Here is a 19,338-nt window from a genome sequence, read left to right as displayed (position 1 = left end):
GATCCTTCCTCTCAACGTGAATGCAATTCTTAAATAACAAAGTATGGTTTCCTTGTAGTACTGCATATCAATCTTCTTGTTTCTCTTTCTCAGTTTGTCGTTCCAGTGGTTTGTGTGGTTTCTTACAAATTAGCACAGTATGCATTATAGTTGCACATGGAGGCAAATATTTTGTAATTCATACTACTCTTAAATTTGCAGATGTGTGTGTCTAGAATTTTGATCTCGGTTCTTCACATTACATGGTTCTTCTCATTTTTCTCATTAAAGAGATACTTAAAATGACAACATAAGTGATAGCAGTTTATGTGACGAAGTCAACATCTTTTTCTACAATGATAATTCATCAGATATAATATCATTAAATGTTTGGACATGATAAGTAAATTTCATAATTTATTTTCAACTCTGTTTCAGCACAGTGAAGCTTTCTCAAGCTTAATTTAAAAAAGACTATCGAAGAGCTACACTGACTCAAAAAAGATGTGTCTCATTTGGCATCACTGTTAACAGGACATCAACCGTGTGAAAATCCTGTTTATAATAGCACAATTTATGATTTTACTGAAAGGAAGATAAGAAAAGTTGATCCTTTAGAATTATGTAAAAAATTATGAGTCACACAGGTCATAATTTTATCCATCCAAGCATTGCCAACTCAACTTGATGCCAGGAATGAACAAGTATAATTGAAAGGGAAAGTGAAAGTTGCTCAGTTGTGTCCGACCCTTTGGGACCCCATAGACTATATAGTCCATGGAATTCTCCAGGCCAGAATACTGCAGTGGGTAGCCTTTCCCTTCTCCAGGGGATCTTCCCAACCCAGGGATGGAACCCAGGTCTCCCACATTGCAGGTGGATTCTTTACCAGCTGAGCCACGAGGGAAGCCCAAGGATAATTAAATTTCATCATATATGATATTTTGCCAACTTTAGTCATATAAAAACCCGTAACTTTATACATGATGTCTATTCTTGTGGTTATGAAGACATTTTTGTCAAACTGGACTTATAAATTTTAAATATTTCGACATATTGCCAGTGGTTCTTCCACAAGCTGTCCTGGCCTTGATGCTTATAAAGGAGGGAAGGAATTGGCTCCCCTGGCTAGGTTGTTATGGGACTCACAGAAAATAGTGTATTTATATAGGCTGTAAAGTACCATATAAATTTGGTTATCATTACAGGCATATTTCTGAGTTTACACTGTGCTACACCAAACCAAACATATGCATATTATATTATCACAGTCAAGATTCATTTAGATTCCATATAATGGTAAGTCTATCTTGGTGGTAAATGTTGTGGAAGTATTAGAATAAGTTCCCAAAGGAGATCTGTTAATCAATTAATTAAAAGAATATTTGTCTTTGATCATTTAATTACAGCCAAATTACGAAGAGTATGTGAAGAACATCCTTGGGGTTTATTTTTACTTTGAGGATAATTGCTTTACAATGTTGAGGTGGTCTCTGCCATACATCAGCATGAATCAGTCATAATCATATATAGATATCTCCTTCCTCTTGAAACTCCATCCCCACTCCATTCCACCCCTCTAGTTCATCATCCCTTTTACTTTATAATTATTTGGAATTTCCCTGAGATGATAAAAAGCCTTGCTCTCTTTGTATATATTGTTATTCAGTTAATGGCATTACTTTTTTCCTCACTGCCCAAAACTACAAGTCATCTGTGACTCTTCCTCCTCTTCCCCATAAATATCAGTCACCAAGTGCTATACATTCCCTGCCCTATGCATCTCTCAAATCTATTGTTTTGCCCCGTTACTGTTGCATTCCAGGCATCCATCATTTCTTCTCAGACACAGCCTGTCTGCCTCCAGCCTCACCATCCCCACAGGGCATCCTCTGCCTTCAAACCCTTTGATGACTTCTTATCACACTCAGGATAGAGCCCAAAGAGCTCAAAGTGACCAGATGGCCCCTGACTCCCTCTCCACCTCATCTCTCACTCATCTTTCTCTGAGGTCCAACTTGAAAAGCCATGCTCTCTCTTGTCCTCCCCTTCCCTTCTGGAAGAAGCTTAAAGTAGCAGGTTGCTTAACTTTACCTTCAGAGGGCACTAGAAGGTGTGTGTGATTTTACTTTAAGTTGTTCATACCTTCAGAGGGCATTGGAAGAGTGTGTGTGTGTGTGTGTGTGTGTGTGTGTGTGTGATTTTACTTTAAATTGTTCTTACCTTTGCCTTTTTTGCAGAATACTCTGGACTGTCTTTTTGGATACTGTTGGTATTCTTATACTCCATCTCCCAGGCTACCTGTTTACAAGGCTTCCAGGCAGCTAAACAGGAGAGCCGCAATTCTATTTCCCTGTCTCTTCTTCCTTCCTTCCCTCCTACTCCTGTTTCGGTCTGTGCCTAGCCATCACTTCCATCAGCCTGCTGTCTCCCTGTCATTCATCTTCCTCCAACCACCTGCCCAGCCTTGTCCTCATTGCCAAGTCTCCATGGTTGAACTGGGAAAATATAAATTATCTGATGTACCTCAATACTATCCCTGCTGTGTACTTCAATTAGTCTTCTGGTTTAGACATATTCAATGCTCCCTGTATACAAGGGCAGCCAATTAAAAAGGGCTGAAGCCACTAATTCCAACCCCGCATGGCCCATGTCCTCTGCTCACCATGTGCCCCTCCAACCAGACCACCCTCCCCCCGCCCTCCACCCCCAGACCACTCTGTCTTTTTCTAATCTACCACTACCTCTAGGCATTTGTGCAGAGTAGGTAGATACAGCAAAGTGCTTCCAAACAAACCTGAAATGTATTTGCCTAGCCTGTATTAAACATAATTTAAAAGCAGAGACATTACTTTGCCAACAAAGGTCCATCTAGTCAAGGCTATGGTTTTTCCAGTGGTCACGTATGGATGTGAAAGTTGGACTGTGAAGAAAGCTGAGCGCTGAAGAATTGATGCTTTTGAACTGTGGTGTTGGAGAAGACTCTTGAGAGTCCCTTGGACTGCAAGGAGATCCAACCAGTCCATCCTAAAGGAGATCAGTCCTGGGTGTTCTTTGGAAGGACTGATGCTGAGGCTAAAACTCCAATACTTTGGCCACCTCATGCGAAGAGTTGACTCATTGGAAAAGACCCTGATGCTGGGAGGGATTGGGGGCAGGAGGAGAAGGGGACGACAGAGGATGAGATGGTTAGATGGCTGACGGACGTGAGTCTGAGTGAACTCCGGGAGATGGTGATGGACAGGGAGGCCTGGCATGCTGCGATTCATGGGCTCGCAAGAGTCAGACACAACTGAGCGACTGAACTGAACTGAACTGAGCTGAATCCCCTCAATTAGAACTTCCATTTACCCTCACAGCAAAGTGGGTTTGTTTTTGTTGTTTATTTTGGAAGTGTCTGTCTCCTGTTTCTCCTGTCTTCCCCAACTCTTAAAAATAACTTCTTTCTCCTTTCCTTTCCAGTAACCAGTCTACCTCTTTCCCACTCCCCCAACTGTACACTCATTGGAATGCATTCTCACCTCCATCAAGCGTGGAAATTAAGGATGGTTCCGAGACTAATCTTTGATCTTTGGCAAACCCCAGACCCTCCCAGTACCCTACCTTTCTCTGCAGAAACTGCTCCCAAATTTTTGACTAGTTTACAAGCGTTCTGGCTACTAAATTGTTGATCTTTTTGGTTTAGTAAGAGGATTTTACAATCAACTAATAATTACTACCACAACCTTTTCTGAAAGAGAAGGTGCAGGGAAGGTGGGAAGGGGCACATATAATCTCTTTCAAAATATCTCAGCAGTTCTTAAAATGAAATCAGTGTAGCTTTATAAACAACCTGACACTTGGTCCTACTTTTCTTCCCAAAGACGAGCACTTGGGAAGTAGTTCTGGCTGATCCACCCAGTCACCTAAACAATTCTGTTACTCAGTCATTCATTGATTCCTCAGAAATCAAGTTATCTAGTGTGTGCTGGGTGGCGTGAGGTCAAGTCCCTAAACTCATATTTAACTCAGCAAAAGTTTCCAAGCACCTACTATGCTACATTTTGGAGAAACAGAGACCAAAAGCAATCTTCATTCTCAAAGCATGTACAGTCCAATAAAAGAAAAAAATAAGAGTGAGAGGGTCTCAACTGAAAGATCTACATATTTTGTCGATACCTCATAGGTCTTCAAAACACTTTAATTTGATGTGTGTGTGTGTGCAAATTTGACATTTGTATCAATTTCTCATTATGATACCTGACAGAAATAGGTTTTCTAAAATTTAGGAAACTTATAAGGCTAAAGGCAAGGGAGACTTTTTGGCAACTATCATTTGAAATGGTTTAAAGTATAACAAGCATTCATTAGGCATTCGTTACTGGACAGCAATCCAGTGAAGTCACATTTTTTTCCCTTTTAAAGAAAACTTTTTTTTTTTTACTAAGACACCTATACTTTCACAGCTGGTTTGGTTAGACACCTTGTCCACCTACTCCATCACTGCCATAAAACATCTATGGTGATAACAAATGTTATTCACACTTTTTTTTAATTAAGAGGAAATTCAGTTAGAATTCTCCAATTGCAGTTTTAGCTTATTTGTTTATAAACAGTGCCACTCTGAGGACATACAAAGCAGTAAGTAATCATTTATCCCTTATCACAAAGCCAATTTGATTATTAGAATCTTACAGACATTATGGGACATAAATACTCCAAACCTCCACGTTCATATTGCAAAACCCACAGGCTCCAAGAGAGAAAGCACATGCCAAGGGTAACCAAAAAGCCACAAACCAACAAGGAGTTGCTAGCAGGCCAACTTTAGGTCCTCAATGCAGATTTCAAAAACTGAGGTCATTTGGCTCTTTCTACATTTATAAACATTTATAAAAACACTTACTACATACCAGCTATCATTTTGGTGCTTCAGTACTATGGAAAGCCTTCTGTTGTTACTGTTTTTAAAAGCAAAAGCTACTGCTTAGTTTTGTTTTCCTGGCTTCGCCTCTGTGTTTACTTCACCAGGGACCCCAGTCACAGAATTCCAGAGGGAAGGGTCCCTCCTTGTGAAATGAGGGCTCTGCTATAGGTCTGTGCCAAGGCAGGTGCACACGTTTCCTCCCAACTGGTCTGTGTCATTCAGAAGGAAGCCAAAAAACAGAGCCTAAATCAGAAGCATTTATCAGCTGCCAATGTTTCCACCAAGATGGACACACGAGTGACTCCTTGAAGCAATGCTCCTTATCTACAGTCTCAGACAGAATTTCCTGACAACAATCACTACTCCTTTGCCCTACAGGAGAACTGATATACTTCAAGCCTTCATCTTACAGATAATGCAACTAAAGCTTACCTCTGGGGGTAAGCAGCCCCAGAGGTGAGAATGGGGATTTGAAAAAGTAAGTAATCCCAGGCCTCACTAGAGCCCTATTCACTCAGTCTTCTGGGACGAGGGCTCAGGAAAGTGCATTTGTGACAACTCCCAGGAGTACTTCTACACAACAAGCCAGGCGTAGCATAGGGACCAGCTCTGAGGACATCAGATGGAGTAGGGAGATGGGGAATACAAAGCTGCTGAGACTCGATAACAGGCAAGCTTTCTGACCTTCAGGCTATGAGTTAAATTTTAAACTTTCAGAGGCCCCTAAGGTCTGAAGCATCCCAACCAAGCTATATATAGGAAAGGTCAGAATTAATAACTCAGAGACGGGGTCCAGATCACCAAACCACAAGGAGGAAAATAACACAGTAATTACAGGCAGTAAAGAGGTCACTGTGGATTGTGGGCAGGGGTAGGGAGTGGAAACAATTTACTCCTCAATACTGATTTCATTAACAGTGAATCACTTTTGCAGACTGGACTCATTTGCAATCATAATTGGACCGATCACATAACCCAGGGTTATATTTCAGCCACAGAGAGTGAGGAATGCTGCAATGGTGAGGCCAGATGAAGACCTCAGTTTGATTTCATTCATCACCCTCTGACAACTAGGTCCGACTCCTACAGGAGAATTTTCCTACACTGAGCTACCTTGGTTGTTCTCAGATTCGTTGTAGGATTAAAAAAAAAGAAAAAAACTGTACTGAAAAGCTGCAGCTTCACTGTGTGTGAGAACACAGATTGCGACAGCCTTTTTGGAGGGCTGTCAATATCCATCAGAATTTAAAATAACCATAAGCTCTGATACAGGAGTTAAGACTCCTAGGAATTTATCCTACAGAATCTATCTGCACAAACTGACAGAGATATAAGTAGGCACAAACTGTTTTATTGGAACATTTTTTAACAATAGAAACTGAAAATAATCCAAATATTCATCAATAAGGGAATGCTTAAATAAATTAAGTCAGCTATTTAAAAAGAGCTAGATCTATACAGTACTTTCATGGGGCATGCAAAATATGTAAAATGAATAGCACTGATAATATGACTCCATTTTGTTTCATAAAAACCATATATAAGTTGAATACATTGTGTATGATTTCTATGTGCCTCTATGTATTGGGTTGGCCAAAAAGTTCGGTTAGGCATTTTCAAAAACCTGACTGACCTTTTTACCAACCTAATACATATTGATGATCATCTGTACTCAATGTCTACCAACAGACATATGTATGATATGTGTTTGTAAATGCGTACAAAAAGTCTGGAAAGATACACTTACTGTTCATAATAGTTACCTCCTAGCACAGATTTGGGAGAAGGCACTGGCACCCCACTCCAGTACTCTTGCCTGGAAAATCCCATGGATGGAGGAGCCTGGTAGGCTGTGGTCCATGGGGTCGCAAACGGTCGGACACGACTGAGCGACTTCACTTTCACTTTTCACTTTCATGCACCGGAGAAGGAAATGGCAACCCACTCCATTGTTCTTGCCTGGAGAATCCCAGGGACGGAGGAGCCTGGTAGGCTGCCATCTATGGGGTCACACAGAGTTGGACACGACTGAAGTGACTTAGCAGCAGCAGCAGCAGCACAGATTTGAGAGAAGACCAGAATTCACAGAATGAAGGACACTTTGCATGTTTTTCAGAGTCCCTAGTTTTACCCGATGCATTTTATTGCTCTTATAATTTAAAAAAAAATAAAGGTTTTTCTAATGGAACTTGATGGACTTATTCAGTTCAGTTCAGTAGCTCAGTCGTGTCCGACTCTTTGCAACCCCATGAATCGCAGCATGCCAGGCCTCCCTGTCCATCACCAACTCCCAGAGTTCACTCAGACTCATGTCCATCAAGTCAGTGACGCCATCCAGCCATCTCATCCTTTGTTGTCCCCTTCTCCTCCTGCCCCCAATCCCTCCCAGCATCAGAGTCTCTTCCAATGAGTCAACTCTTTGCATGAGGTAGCCGACTTATTAATAAGATACTTACTAATAAAGGCAGTAGAAATTCAGAAACTAATCAGAGTAATAAGATGAGAGATCATTCTAAAACCCCTCCTCCCTTCCAAAGGTTCTCATCTCCACCAGCTCTTTAAAAAGCACAAGACTGGATAGGACAAATGCTTCAGATAAATTTTCCCTATGGAATAAACATTTGCACATTCTTCTTTATCTTTTCCCGCTTGCCTCCCCAAATCCACAGTACCCCTCAATGAAAGGTTCTCCAACTTTAGGGATCATTTGTACAAAAACAGCAAAAACCAAAACCAATCTGGCCACTAGAGGGGGAACATTACATATAAAACCATTTCAAGTTGCCATGGATGGAGGTACCAGGGCTGGCTCCAAAAGAGACCAACGCTAACAGCCCAGAAGCAGTAATCAACATGATTCACCCCTTGGCTTGCCTAATATATCCTGGAGCAAGAGTTTGTTAATAAATACAAAACTACAAATGTGAATGTGGTTTCCACATTAATGAGGGTTTTTTTTTTTTTTTCCTCCCCACCAAACTGAATATTTACAAATGTTCTGGAACAGAAGAAAATGCTAAGTTGGAAGCTGTCCTGAAACCACGTCTTAAGAAACAATACCCAGTTTTCAGTCCCTTGGCAGAGTTAGGGGTAGCGAGTAAGAAACCCACAAAGACCAGGGAATTGACTCTTATCAAAGAAGTCCTCCCATATACTTTTTCAGAGCACTATTTAACAAGCATGGTGCAGGACCCTTTTCCTTTCGCTCTTCACACATGATCTCAGTCGTCTTATCAGCTGTGATTTTTTCATAAATTTAAGCTTGGTATGAATGAGCTGATAATGCACCCTTTGATCTTCATTATTTCCAGCAGATTAATGTTTCCCACACTCAGCCTTCTCCTACCTCACCCCTAAAAATTTGCTTTTTTATGGAAAGATAATCACTTTGTAAAAAGAAGCAGCACACTTTGGGAAAGAAAAGGATGTGAAGAAAAACATGTAGTCCTAACCTTGGAAGTCTCATTGCCGTATTGAAAATGATGTTAAGCTGGTAAAGATTTGCAAGCAGATCACCCTATACTGGGACTTCCCTGGTAGCTCAGCTGGTAAAGAATCCACCTGCAATGTGGGAGACCTGGGTTCAATCCCTAGGTTGGAAAGATCCCCTGGAGTAGGGCATGGCAACCCACTTGAATATTCTTGCCTGGAGAATCTCCATGGAGAGAGGAGCCTGGCAGGCTACAGTCTATGGGGTTGCAGAGTCCGACGTGACTAAGCACAGCACAGCACCCTATACTGACATTTTTAACACTCCTGCCTTAATTCTACCTTTTCTAAAAGTATTTCCATTTAATCTTCAAAATCTGAAAAACAAACTGGTTAAGGAACTCACCTAAAGTCACATATCAAGCAACCAGTAGGAGAACAATTTAAACTGAGACAGTCTGGCTCCAGGGTCATTCTTAACTACTGTCATTTGTAACTACTAAGCCATTCCACCTCCTCTATCTTTGCCTTTTTTCTCCTTGAGGCTACCTTTCGCCCCAGTAATCTCCCCTCCTCAATCCACCCCTCCCCACCCCAAACTTAATTTAAAACCACAGCTCTAGTGATGTGGTAGAGAGAACTGAAGTCACAAAAACGGTGTGAGTCCTGGTCCTGCTTCATTCAGCTATGTCACCTGGATGCCTCGCAAACACCGAGTCCTAGCTTCCTAAGTGCACAGTGGGAATACTAACCAAAAATAACCAAAATAATTGCTTCTTCCCAAGATCATCTGCAGATCAAATTAGATCATATACATAAAACAACTGGCATAGTATCTGGCTAAGGAGTGCCTAAAACTATTGACTGGAAAACAAACCAGGCAAGAAGGTAGAACCGTCACAATCTACAGCACAACGAAGATGAATTCCACCAGGAGAAAGTCAGCTATTTCACGAAAGGAACACTGAGACCTTCCTCAATTGCTTATGAAACCACCACCATTGGAGGCGGCAGGCAGTTGGCACGCAGGGTCCCAAGGCCACATCACCTTGGACAGAGGCTGCAACAGTGGGGGAGCTTACACTGTGTGTACCTGATATTCCAAAGCCTGTCTGGGGAGTCCTATTGATATATCAGAGTGATTCTGACCACAGGGTGGTACAGGGCCATCCACTCAGAACTGCCTCTCAGGAGCCAACTCCATTATCAGCATCTCTGTGGAAATGTGACAACCCGTGGTGGGGCGACCTGCCTGTGCTCCTCCCCAAAGCCGCCTCCTTCTGACCCTTCCAGGGGGCTGCTTCAACTAAATCACTGGTGGGTCTTCATAGAGCCAGGGCAGCAAATTCTCCTCTGCATTTACTAGGTATCCTGGAATGAAGAGGAAGGAAGCGCTTCTTAACAGATTGTTTTACTTTCTCCTGCGGCCATTTACACTCAGTTCTTCTGGACTATCCTCTGAAGAGATAGAGAAGGGCTGCTCATTATTCCCAAGACAGACTCGATCACCATCAGACCTCACTTTTCTCCTGGTCAGTAGCCTTTATATTTTTTGCTCTCAGGACCCCTTCGTGTGCAAAGTCACTTGAGTCATGTCCCACTCTTTGTGACCCTATGGAACATAGCTCACCAGGCTCCTCTGTCCATGGGGATTCTCCAGGCAAGAATACTGGAGTGGGTTGCCATGCCCTCCTCCAGGGGATCTTCCTGACCCAGGGATGGAACTTACATCTCATGTTTCCGCATTGGCAGGTGGATTCTTTACCACTAGCACTACCCGGGAAGCCCCAGGATCCCTCACATGCCTATGACTAAAGACTGCAAAGAGTTTTTGCTATTTGGGTCAGAGATAACATTTAGTACATTAAAAATTAAGACTGGAAACATTTTTAAACATAAAACTACACAAGCTCATATTCTATGAGCCATTAGGCTGTACATCCTTAAGTCTCTGGAAAAGCCCCCTGTACACTCATTAGACAATGAGATTAAAAAAGGCAAATCACATCTTAGTATTATTATGAAGATAGATTTGATTCAACTCCCTGAAACGGGTCCAGAGGCTGTGTTTCAAGAGTTGCTGTTCTCAAAACCTGTAACACCGATCCCTATAAACACTGTGAAACCCTAAACTGTTCTTTGAGCGTGGTTTTGAGTTTTAAAAAAACTTATAAAGTTAAAACTTATAAACTTATAAGTTATAACTGAAAACTTAAAAAGTTAGAATCTACATCCTGGACCAATAATTTCAAAGAAGAATTAAGCAAGAAGAAATAATTTAAATGACTTAGTAGTATTACCTAAACAACTATTCTCTAAAACTGGCATGTAAATTAACATTAAAGACACCACAGAAAACATTAACAGGCTGACCAGATTATTATGAGCCAAGAGACCGCCCTCCCTTTTCTGTTTTCTTTCTAATTATTGCTATGCTAACAAATGACATTTTCATTGGTATTAAACCTGCCAGAGGTTCTTCGTGAGGTAGCCTGAAGAGGAAAAGCTTCAGAATTATACAATCTATGTTGCAATAAGCAGATCTAATATTTTTCCTTTAAAGAGAAATTTGGGGAACAGATGGACCACACACTATCAGAATATTTTCAAATTCAAGTATTGGGTTGGCCAAAAACTTCATTCCAGTGTTTCCATAATATCATACTGAAAAACCTCAACAAACTTTTTTTGGCCAACCTAGAATTAACAGAAGTTTGGAGGTCATTCATGTCAGTTTTTTCCCTGTGTTTTAATATTTGAGATAGAGGTCAAGTTCTGCTTTTAAATTCAGCCTCTTTGTTTTCTCCTTCTTGGCCCTCTGTTTTGCTCTCTGTTCTAAGCTGAAACCCAGGATTAACCAGGACAGTCTGGCGGTACCTTCCTGCTCCTCTGATCCTAACAATCATACTCACTAGAAACAAGTACCAGTAGTCAGGGAGTTTGGGATGGACATGTACACACGGCTATATCCCAAATGGATACCCAACAAGGACTTACTGTACAGCAGAGGGAACTTTACTCAGTGTTATGTGTCAGCCTGGATGGGAGGGGTGTTTGAAGGAGAACGGATACGTGTATATGTACGGCCCTTCACCGTTCACCTGAAACTACCAAAGCATTGTTATTGGGCTATACTCCAATACAAAATTAAAAGTTTAAGGTTTGAAAAAAGAAACAAGTACCCAGCAAGCATTTACCCAAGTAATTTCTACTAAACACTTTATTTTTGCATTATTTCATCTCTCCTCACAACCCCAAGAGGTAGGTGCTATTACCATTCCCATTTTACCTGAGAAGATGCTTCCTGCCTGAAGGTCGCAAGGTGAGTAGGTGGAGGGGCAAGGAAACGATCCCAGATAATCTGATTTTAGTGCTCTCTTCACACAATGCTAAGGGCTTTTTATTTTTATTTTCTTAAGACTTACTTTGATGTGGACCATTTTAAAGTATTTATTGAATTTGTTACAATATTGTTTCTGGGTTTTGTGGGTTTTTTGGCCATGAGGCATGAGGGATCTCAGCTCCCCAGCCAGGGACCGAACCTGCAGCCCCTGTATTGGAAGGCGAAGTCTTAACCACTGGACTGCCAGGGTGGCCCCTAAATTGCCTTTTAAAGATGATAATGGAGGAGAGGAAAAGGGCATCCTTCCATGTCATTTAAAAGTAAATAAATTAAATTTCATTTGACAAGTTCTCTGTCTGGAGCAGAGAAAAACTGTGGCCTTCAGAAAAGCAAATCACAAAAGGCCCCTCTTTACAGGCACCAGACTAAACGCAGGTGAACCTCTGAGCAGCACCACCTGACAAGGAAAGCTTATCTCTGGTCCCCTGATTGATTGTCAGCTGGTTTCACTTTCCCCGTAACTGTTGATTCAGAGCTACTAATGTTACCCCGATGAGGTGCCACACTGACATGCTAGAAAAGGGTTACTATGATTGGCCTTCCATTTCCTCAGCAAAGAAAACAAGGAATTTGTCAAGCATGGCCCAGACCCAGGTGTGGGATAGAACCCTACCCGACCTTCAATGACCTGAAATGGAATCGCCTTTTTTTCTGACAATGGTGACTAATTCCAAAGGTCCAACCAGCTTTCTCATAATGGTGACTTCAGGGTCAATTACCATTTGGGGGCAGATTAGAATCTGATCTGAAGCTGAAAAATTCCACCCCTTTGGTGCTAATCCCTCCAACTTTCCAATCCTAAATAGGGCAAGCTTCAGAAAAGGGCCTTTCTCATTTTACAGTCTACCTGAATATTATCTGTAATGATTCTTCTTAATCAAAAAATTAATTAAACTCCTGCTTTAATGGTCTAAACACAAGAGTTAGAGGAAGGAAGGAGTTCTGGCCTGTGGCCAGTGCTCCATCTGAGGCTCCTGGAGTTAATAATTTCCACGGTGTTTCAAGCACATCAAACAACCAAGGCCAGCTTTTCACTAACAGTATGACTAATTCTGGCAAAACCTATAAAAACAAGGCCTACTCTGGGGTAGTTTATTTTACAGACAATTAAATTTTAATAAATGAAACCAATAGTTAAGAAACTGACATTTCTTCTATTCTCTGATATTAGTCTGAACACTTATTAATAAGTGCCAAAGTTAATGAAAATGAATTGTTGATAGCACTGCTGAGATTGTCTGTGACTGTTAGATGATTTTAGGGGGGGTGGGGTGGGGATGGAGGGGAGGGGTTTCCTAAGGCAGGGGTCCCCAACCTTAGGGCTGCAGATCTGTTAGGAACTGGGCCACACAGCAGGAGGTGATCAGCGGTTGAGTGAGCAAAGCTTCATCTCTATTTACAGCTGTTCCCCATCGCTTGCATTACCGCCTGAGCTCCACCTCCTGTCAGATCAGCAGCAGCATAATAAATGCACTGTGTTTAAATCATTCCCAGACCATCTCTGGCCCCTCACTTCCATCTGGGGAAAAACTGTCTTCCTCAAAACTGGTCTCTGTTGCCAAAAAGGTTTGGGACCACTGTCCTAAGACATTTCTAGATAAGATGATGACCTGGGGCAAACCACTGCCCTTTCTCACACTTGGACATTTCTAACTGGTATGTTACTTACTTGCTTCATCAGTCTTTTTTCAGAAAGAAATATATGAGATTTTTGTGCTGTGTGAAATGAATCAACTTTTCATAATTTCAGTTGACAAGTGGCACCCCACAGGCTGAATCTGGGCACAGAAGTAATTTATTAGGTCCTACAGTATTTGTTTTTTTAAAAATCTGAATTAGTTGCCAATGTTAAAAACTCAGACTTCACATGAAAATGCACATAGTCAGGTACCCTCAGAAACTGGACGATCCAGCAAGTTTGGGCTCATGTTTCTGTATGGCAGTCACAAGAGGGCAGAGCAGTGACAGCACAGTAAGAATGGGCACCGCTCGGCCTGCTTCTCACCTGGCCCCTGTTCCCACAAGAGCCAGGCTCTGCACCTCCTGTGACTGCCTAATAGCCAGCCTGAAAGTTAACTCCCTGATGAGAAATACTGCCAACAGTAGGTAAGTATTTGTTAGAGAGGAGGAGGAAGAAATGCAAGCAAAATATCATTTTATAAAGAAAAAATAAATCCCATCCTAGTCTCTTGTATGAAATTCCTGAAGTCTCGGAACAGAAAACATCATATTTCCATGTTTTCTTCTCCCCCCAAAATACTCCTTTCATTAAGTCAACTACAGATTTTACCACATACAACAATTCTATCTGTAGCTTGACAACATGATCTGTTTTGAAAAGGTGATCAGCAACAGGCCTAGAATCCAGTGGAAAACAGAATTAACCAACACATTAGCTTGGAGCTACTACCCCACACCATCCCAGCCCAAATCAACACTTATTAAAGCATCTGGCATCTCTGAATCTTTCATTTCTTCTTTTCCTAAAGGGTCATACGGACAATAGGGATACTTTGTCAAAAAAAAAAAAAAAAAAGGTGGGGAGGGAGGGGCAAATGAAGAAAACACAGTGTCTACATTGATGCAGGTTTGTATTTCACTTTAAGTTGTAGGCAGAACCACACAGAGTTTGAGGCCTCTATGTAATTTGTTTTCCAATAAAGAAAAGCTGAAACTCCAGTACTTTGGCCACCTCATGCGAAGAGTTGACTCACTGGAAAAGACTCTGATGCTGGGAGGGATTGGGGGCAGGAGGAGAAGGGGACGACAGAGAATGAGATGGCTGGATGGCATCACCGACTTGACGGACGTGAGTTTGAGTGAACTCTGGGAGTTGGTGATGGACAGGGAGGCCTGGCGTGCTGCGATTCATGGGGTTGCAAAGAGTCGGACACAAATGAGCAACTGAACTGAACTGAAATAAAGAAATGCCACTCTTGATCACTACAACCATAGCTCCCCTTCACCTACCACTTTCTAACCATGTTTACAAAGCTTTAAAAATAAGATAAGACTTGCTCCTAACTCAATCCCTCATGTATATCCCTGAAAACAAATTACTGTTGTCCAGAATTCAGGACCAAAGCAGATTTGAGAACAAATCTTAAAATTGCCCTATGCTTCAAAGGAGCAAAAAACTGAACTAGAAACACAGACCCAATATATGAACTCCTGAGGTTTTAGAAAAGGCAAAGGAACCAGAGATCAAATTGCCAATATCCGCTGGATCATGGAAAAAGCAAGACAGTTCCAGAAAAACATCTATTTCTGCTTTATTGACTATGCCAAAGCCTTTGACTGTGTGGATCACAATAAACTGTGGAAAATTCTGAAAGACATGGGAATACCAGACCACCTGACCTGCCTTCTGAGAAATCTGTATGCAGGTCAGGAAGCAGCAGTTAGAACTGGACATGGAACAACAAACTGGTTCCAAATAGGAAAAGGAGTAGATCAAGGCTGCATATTGCCACCCTGCTTATTTAACAGAGTGTACTCTATGCAGAGTACAACATGAGAAATGCTGGAATGGAAGAAACACAAGCTGGAATCCAGATTGCCAGGAGAAATATCAATAACCTCAGATATGCAGATGATCCCACCCTTATGGCAGAAAGTGAAGAGGAACTAAAAAGCCTCTTGAAAAGTAAAAGAGGAATGGATGGCTAACAAACACATGAAAAGATGCTCAACATCATTCATTATTAGAGAAATGCAAATCAAGACCACAATGAGGTACCACTTCACACCAGTCAGAATGGTTGCGATCCAAAAGTCTGCAAGCAATAAATGCTGGAGAGGGTGTGGAGAAAAGGGAACCCTCCTACACTGTTGGTGGGAATGCAAACTAGTACAGCCACTATGGAGAACAGTGTGGAGATTCCTTAAAAAATTTCAAATATAACTGCCTTATGACCCAGCAATCCCACTGCTGGGCATACACACCGAGGAAACCAGAATTGAAAGAGACACATGTACCCCAATGTTCATCACAGCACTGTTTATAATAGCCAGGACATGGAAACAACCTAGATGTCCATCAGCAGATGAATGGATAAGAAAGCTGTGGTACATATACACAATCGAGTATTACTCAGCCATTAAAAAGAATACATTTGAATCAGTTCTAATGAGATGGATGAAACTGGAGCCGATTATACAAAGTGAAGTAAGCCAGAAAGAAAAACACCAATACAGTATACTAACACATATATATGGAATTTAGAAAGATGGTAATGATGACCCTGTATGCGAGACAGCAAAAGAGACACAGATGTGTAGACCGGACTTTTGGACTCTGAGTGAGAGGCAGAGGGTGGGATGATTTGGGAGAATGGCATTGAAACATGTATACTATCATGTAAGAAACGAATCACCAGTCTATGTTCGATGCAGGATACAGGATGCTTGGGGCTGGTGCACAGGGATGATCCAGAGAGATGATATGGGGTAGGAGGTGGGACAGGGGGTTCATGTTTGGGAACTCATGTACACCCATGGCGGATTCATGTCAATGTATGGCAAAACCAATACAGTATTGTAAAGTAAAATAAAGTAAAAATTTAAATTTAAAAACAAAAAAAGAAAGTAAAAGAGAAGAGTGAAAAAGTTGGCTTAAAGCTCAACATACAGAAAACGAAGATCATGGCATCCAGTCCCATCACTCCATGGGAAATAGATGGGGAAACAGTGGAAACAGTGTCAGACTTTATTTTTTAGGGCTCCAAAATCACTGCAGATGGTGATTGCAGCCATGAAATTAAAAGACGCTTACTCCTTGGAAGAAAAGTTATGACCAACCTAGATAGCATATTCAAAAGCAGAGACATTACTTTGCCAACTAAGGTCCGTCTAGTCAAGGCTATGATTTTTCCAGTAGTCATGTATGGATGTGAGAGTTGGACTGTGAAGAAGGCTGAGTGCCGAAGAATTGATGCTTTTGAACTGTGTGGTGTTGGAGAAGACTCTTGAGAGTCCCTTGGACTGCAAGGAGATCCAACCAGTCCATTCTGAAGGAGATCAGCCCTGGGATTTCTTTGGAAGGAATGATGCTAAAGCTGAAACTCCAGTACTTTGGCCACCTCATGTGAAGAGTTGACTCATTGGAAAAGACTCTGATGCCAGGAGGGATTGGGGGCAGGAGGAGAAGGGGATGACAGAGGATGAGATGGCTGGATGGCATCACTGACTCGATGGACATGAGTCTGAGTGAACTCCAGGAGTTGGTGATGGACAGGGAGGCCTGGCGTGCTGTGATTCATGGGGTCACAGAGTCGGACACAACTGAGCGACTGAACTGAACTGAAGTGAACTGAGAAAAAAAAAAAAGCAGAATTTTCAATACTGGTATTGACACGTTAGCCAAGCAGTCTGCTCTGCAACCTTGAATATTTCTTAGAAGCAGAAATAACTCTTCAGTGACTAGTAAACAGAAATTGGAAGATGGTAGACTGTAAAAGTCATCTTGGGTGTGTGTTATTTGAAATGTGTTTTGAAACAATTGGGATAAACTTTCTTGCAATTTAATAGAAAACTAAAGCAGTATATGAAGATCTCAAAAAAATAATAATTTTTTAATCCAATGGAAGCACAAGTAGTGGTTTATTTAGTGGCTTCAAAATTGCTAAAATTTGCCCTATGTTAATTCAACTCTGAAAATCTGACAATTCAAAAGAAGATTCTACAAAAATACTGCTTCCCCCACCCCCACCAATCTTAAAAAGACTGATGGAGAAGTGTAAACCACAATCAGATCTTTACTTCTGACATAAGTGGTCTGTTAAAAGAGCAAACGCCAGACATCCCTGGTCGTCCGGTGGTTGAGAGTCCACCTGCCAATGCTGGAGTCCATATGCCAAGGGGCAACTGAGCCAGTTCACCACAACTACTGAGTCCATGAGCCGCAACTACTGAACTGGCACGCCCTAGAGCCTGTGCTCTAGCAGTGAGAGAAGCCACTGCAATGAGAAGCCCCGCCTACCACAACAAAGAGGAGGCTCCACTCACCTCAGCTAGAGAAAGACCGAGTACAGCAATGAAGACCCAGGGCAGTAAAAAATAAAGATAAATGATAATAATTTTTAAAAGTAAATGTGATTAAAAATTTACATCTTGGAGAAGAAAGATGGAGGAACCCCATAGCTTAAGGCTGCAAAGGACTGATGGGTTGTGATGCTGCCTACAGATGTGAGTGCAAGTTTAACTGATAGTTACAGGATAGTTACTATTTCTGTTAGTGCTCTGGTTACAAGGTTCCTTAAGATTAGAGTTGTCTGCCCCACCTTTATTTTTCCCTTTCACTCCCTATTTTTCACATGCGATTTTGCAGAAGGTGAGGCATTTTAGGAACACATATATGGAATTAAAGCTGCAGTTATTATACTACAATCTTGGTCTGTTTATAAATCAACATGCAATTTTATAATGCATCGTGGCCATGGCTGTCTGCAGTCTGGTACACTCTGTAGTTGGTAACTTGGAGTGGTGAGTGAAAGTCAGAATATGGAAGTGGACAGCCTGTCCCTTCTCAAGGGGATCTTCCCGACCCAGGAATCAAACTGGGGTCTCCTGCATTGGAGGTGAATTCTTTACCAACTGAGCTATCAGGGAAGCCTTAGTAACTTGGAAGTGTGGTTCTTAAATGAAGGATTTGTTAGGATTTTGTTTGAATGCTTTCTAACATTCTGCTACTGCTAAAAATGCAATTCTAAAGACTAAGCCAAAATACACCTCAAAATATTTATGCCATATAACATTAATTACCAAGAGAAGAATCTAAAATATACACACTAAAAGTATAACCATGTGAAAAATCCAAGCAGGTGGGAGGTAATAAGTAAAAACAAAAACTGTGCTTGACTAGTGGTGACTTCAAGAATAAAATACCTTATTTCCTCTATTAGCTTTTTTGATGAAGCAAATGCTTTTTGTTTGTTTTGCCTGAATTAATCATCACTTGATGAAAGTCTGTAAAGAAACATTTTATCCACAAAGCGACAGATTAACAAATGTGGACAAACACCCCAGCAACATGACTATTTTTCAAGATAAACATTTTAACATTAAGAGGCTAGGCACAAAAGTTGCAGTCAGGAGTTGGCTGAACCCTTCAGAATATTATTTGACTTAGTTTTTGAATAACCAACCTCAAGATGAGCCTTTCCTTTCAAACGATAGACTAAAAATGAATTTGAGGTCTTCAAAGAATGGGGAATCAGGCTAGGATCCTGATGACAGAGATCTCTGGTTGAAGCCATCACTGTGAAACAAGGTGCTTTCCCTGCCTGTGAAGCACCTGTCAGTTTTTACAGGATGGAGTCACTGTACTTTGGAGTCAAAGTCACTTGACTTTGTCTCATCTACTAAGGATGAAGAAGCAAGGTCATAATGAGGTTCCTGGCAGAATAGCTTTGTGTTTTGGAATAAACACTCCCACAAATTATTCCCATATCAAAGTTATCAAGCAGCTAATCGATGTGAAAGTTTTCTAGCAAACAAAACACATGCATATCTAAAAAACTTTTTACATAAAAAAACACATACATCTCATATCGCACAGTCATTTTTTAAAAAGAAGACATTAATAGAGTGAAATAGAAAAGGAACCAATGAGAGGGAAGGC

Source organism: Capra hircus, chromosome 22 (genome assembly GCF_001704415.2).
Source record: "Capra hircus breed San Clemente chromosome 22, ASM170441v1, whole genome shotgun sequence".
NCBI lineage: Eukaryota > Metazoa > Chordata > Mammalia > Artiodactyla > Bovidae > Capra > Capra hircus.
The sequence above is the reverse complement of the archived record's forward strand: the minus strand, read 5'-3'. Positions refer to the sequence as shown.